Source organism: Myotis lucifugus, unplaced genomic scaffold, assembly GCF_000147115.1.
Source record: "Myotis lucifugus unplaced genomic scaffold, Myoluc2.0 scaffold_1113, whole genome shotgun sequence".
Lineage (NCBI taxonomy): Eukaryota > Metazoa > Chordata > Mammalia > Chiroptera > Vespertilionidae > Myotis > Myotis lucifugus.
In genome coordinates, this window is record NW_005872161.1 from 8,545 (window position 1) to 13,372 (window position 4,828).

The window sequence follows — 4,828 nt, forward strand, 5'->3', positions numbered from 1 at the left end:
CCAAAGGGCATCATTGCAATTAGATGGAAAAAGAATTGTCTTTCTCTATGTAGTGCCAGGTAATTGAATGCCCATGTGGAGAAATGAACTACCTCACACCTAATACAAAAATGAATTTTAAGTGGATTATAAGACTAATGTGAATGATTAGACCAGGAGTCTCCCAGAAGAAAACTTGGATTAAACAAAAAATTCCTTTAAGGGGCACAAAAAGCACTAACCATCAAACAGCTAATCAATCAATTGATAAAGTGGACGTTATTAAAATTAAGAACTTCTGTTCATGAAGAGTGTGAAAAGGCAAGACACAAATTGTGTGAGAGAGAGGAGGAGAGATGAGCTGGAGACAAGGAAATAGCACATCCAGAGTGTAGCACCAATAAGAAAAAGACCAACAGTCAATGTTTAAAAATAGAAATAGAACAGACACCTCAAATGAGAGGCTACCAAATAGTCCACGTGCAGATGAAAACTCGCACTTCAGTCCTCATCAGAGAAATGGAGGAGATACAGCCACTCACCCATGAGAACGGCTACAGTTTAATCCGTGTCAGCAAGGTGTGCAGCAACTGGGACTCTCTGGGTGGGGGAATTGCTCTAACCATTTCGGAACCATGTTTTATCTGTGAAAGTAAACATATGGCCACCCTGTGAACTGGTAACTCCCTCTGAGGAGATGTACACATGGGTTCATCAAAAGGCAGGTACAGGAATGTTCAGAGAAGCCTCATTTGTTCCAGTCCCAAACTGCAAACAGCTCATGTATGCATCAGTGGTAGACAGACAGGTAGATAGTGGTAAGTTCACCAAGTGGAATGAAAGCCCCCCAGCGACAAACACGATCTGCTGGTTCACACATAGATACTGTGTCTCTCAGACATCGTGTTCCATGAATAAAGTCAGCACTGAAGAGAACATACTGTGTGGGTCATATTGCTAATTCTACGCTGCGGTAAAAAAGGAGCTCTTACCATTTGCAACAGCATGGATGGAGCTGGAGAGCATTATGCTACGCGAAATAAGCCACTCAGAGAAAGATAAATATCACATGATCTCACTCATTTGTGGATTATAATGAACAACATAAACTGATGAGCAAAAACAGATCCAGAGACAGAGAAGCATCGATCAGACCATCAAACCTCAGAGGGAAGGTAAGGGAGGGTGGGGTAAGGGGGAGAGATCAACCAAAGGACTTATATGCAAGCATAGAGGCCTAACCAATGGACACAGACACCAGGGGGGTGAGGGCATGAGTAGGGGGATGTGGGGTAACGTGGGGATAAGGACACATAGGTAATACTTTAATCAATAAAAAAATTAAAAAAGGCAAAACTAATCCATGATGATCTACCTACAATATCATTAAATCTGGGTGTGTGCCCCAAGGAGCAGTGTAACTGGAATTCGTGGGTGTAGTAGCACAGATGAGGCTGCTGAGATACCAGAAGTTCCAGCATAATGAGCAGGTGGCTGGGTGCGGCTGGGCCCGCTGCAGCTGTACAAGCCCCTGCCTGTTCTGCTTAACCCTTTCCTAGCAGCCTGCTCCTCTTCTGGGCCCACACACGGCCTCAGTGTTGAGTGGCCCACGTGTTTTTAGAAATCAGCCACTTGGGAAAAATGACTTCTACTCATATGGGCCACCTTCTGAGCATCCTTCCCCGGAGATGGGAGGATCCGTGTGCTTCTGGCTCAAGTCTGGGCTCATCTCTGCAGGGTTGGCTGCTGTTAAGGCCCCAAATGCTCTGACAGTCACGAGGCGTGTTGTTACAGTAAGTAGCACCGGACTGCGGACTGCAGATCTGGACACAAGCAGGTTACAGACAGTCAGATAATTTGAACCATACAGTTGCAGACCACAGCTTCCTTTGTCCAGAATTTGAAATCATCATAGAAACAGAAGATGACAACATTTATAGGGAACTCATACAACTCAACAAAAGGAAGATAAACAATCCAATCAAAAAATGGGCAAAGGACCTAAATAGACACCTTTCAAAAGAGGACATTCAGAAAGCCAAAAGACATATGAAAACATGCTCAAAGTCACTAATCATCCGAGAGATGCAAATCAAAACAACAATGAGGTACCATCTCACACCTGTCAGAATGGCTATCATCAACAAATCAACAAACGACAAGTGCTGGAGAGGATGTGGAGAAAAAGGAACACTATGCACTGCTGGTGGGAATGCAGAGTGGTGCAGCCACTATGGAAGGCAGTATGGAGGTTCCTCAAAAAACTGGAAATGGAACTCCCATTTGACCCTGTGATCCCACTTCTAGGAATATATCCCAAGAAACCAGAAACATCAATCAGAAAGGATATATGCACCCCTATGTTCATAGCAGCACAATTCACCATAGCTAAGATCTGGAAACAGCCTAAGTGCCCATCAGTAGATGAATGGATTAGAAAACCGTGGTACATCTACATGATGGAATACTATGCTGCCTATAAAAAAGAAGGAACTCTTACCATTTGCAACTGCATGGATGGAACTGGAGAGCATTATGCTAAAGTGAAACAAGCCAGTCAAATGAAGAAAAAATACCACATGATCTCACCCATTTATGGATAATAAAGACCATAATAAACTTTTGAACAAAAATAGATACAGAGGCAGAGCTGCCTCGAACAGACTGTCGAACTACAGCGGGAAGGCTGGGGAGGGTTGGGGGACAGAAGGGGGAGGGGTAAGAGATCACCCAAAGGACTTGTATGCATGCATATAAGCATAACCAATGGACATAAGACACTGGGGGGTAGGGGAGGCTGGGGGATTGTCAAGGGCTGGGGAAAAAAAGGAGACATATGTAATACTCTTTGTAATACTTTTTTTAAAAAATATATTTTATTGATTTTTTACAGAGAGGAAGGGAGAGGGATAGAGAGTTATAAACATCGATGAGAGAGAAGCATCGATCAGCTGACTCCTGCACACTCCCTACTGGGGATGTGCCCGCAACCAAGGTACATGCCCTTGACCAGAATCGAACCTGGGACCCTTGAGTCCGCAGGCCGACGCTCTATCCACTGAGCCAAACCGGTTAGAGCATCTTTGTAATACTTTAGGCAATTAAAAAAATTTTAAAAACAAACAAACAAACAAACAAACAAAAAACAACAACAGAAGATGAGGTTACACCTGAAGTTTCAGAAACCAGAGATGAATCGGAGATTACAGGGAGCATGGGTGAAGTAGCTGAAAAACAATTGGATCCCATGGAAAAATGAATCCAGAGAAGATACAATTTCCTAGAGGTTTAAAACTAAAATAGCCCAGGAACCAGGAGAGATTCTCCGACATGGCAGAGGGAGTGCCCCCATCTGGGTCTCTGGTGAAAATATCCATCAAGGAAAGGATATTCCAGGTTGCCCCTGTGGTGCCAAGAGGATATTTGGATTCCAGGTCAGGCCTCAGCTGCCCAGCTAAGGACGGCCTGGACTGCGCAGGCATGTTGATCAGCGTCCTGGCCACCTCTGTGCTCAGAGCTCCAGACCCCGCACTGGCTACACAGAGGAATTTGTCCGGAAGCAAGATGTAACAAATGCACCTTAAAGACAACATCGTAAAGCCTTCAAAATGCTCATAATCTCCCATTTCCCATTTAAGCCTTTTTTTTAAAAAAAAATTGAATTTATTGGAGTGACTTTGGTTAATAAAATTATATAGGTTTCCAGTGTACAATTCTATAATACGTTATCTGTACATGTATTGTGTGTTCATCACCCGAAGTCAAGTCTCCTTCCATCACCATATAGGTTTCAGGTGTGGGTTTCTATGTTACAAGTGTGTATATTATTCTGTGTGCCCACCACCCAAAGGCAAATCTTCTTCAGTCACCATATATTAGGACCTCCTTACTCCCTCTGCAATCTCCTTCCACCCCATTTATTTCAGCAGAAAATGACTAAAGGCCTGCTCTGTCCTGGGTACTGTCCATAGTTCTGAAGATACAGCTGTGAACAAAATAAAGTCGCTGCCATCATAGAACATTAGTTCTTGGTGTGTGCAGAACAAAACCAAGCAAATACATATATAGTATGTCACAAAAACGAGGAAAACAAGCAAAAATATGTCAGAGTGGTAGGAGGGACCAGGAGGGATGGGGACGGGGGCTATTTCAGACACAGTGGTCAGCAAAGGCCTCTCTGCAGAGGTGACATCAGAGTAGAGGTTGGAATACAATGGGGCAGAGAGGTGGACAGGTCTCTGGAGGAGGGGCCGAGGAGAAGGTGAGTGAGAAATCTTGAAGGAAACAGAATTTATGTGCTTGAGACATGAAGAAGACTGTTAGGGGGAGAGGAGGGTGCTGAGAAGAATGGAGCAGGTGATGAAGTCACATGGGTTCCTGTTGCCATGATGAGGATCTGGGATTCTCTGCCAAGTGTGATGGGAAGGCACCCGGGGTGATAAGTGCAGAGGGCAGTGCTACCCACATGAAGGAGCCCTCTGGGTGCCGGATGGAGAAGAGACCTAACATGCATGGCTCTTACTCCCACTGACAGGTCACAGCTCTGCTCTCCCTTCTCCAGGACAAAACCCTCTCTTCTCTTCTGAGCCATGGGAAAAAACACGCTGTCTGTGCTGCCTGCATTAAGGCTGCCCATCTGCACACAGGAAGCAATGCCCCTGGGAATTTAACATTCGAGGCTCTGGGATCCCCTCCATGAGCACCTGTCCCTACCCCTTTCTGTTCTCTGAAGCACAAGATCCCATAGGAAAGATATGAACGCTTTTCTCTGTCTGGGGATACCTGACTTTAAGAGACTTGGTGAGGCCATATCTGAAATGCCAGAACTCTTTATCCCAAACCCCTTGAT

General features: G+C 44.8%; 1 pseudogene; it reads left to right on the plus strand.

Annotated features, from left to right (window-relative positions):
* The first annotated feature begins 498 nt into the window (after positions 1–498).
* On the plus strand, positions 499–3,612 carry LOC102438907 (annotated as a pseudogene).
* Positions 3,613–4,828: the final 1,216 nt, after the last annotated feature.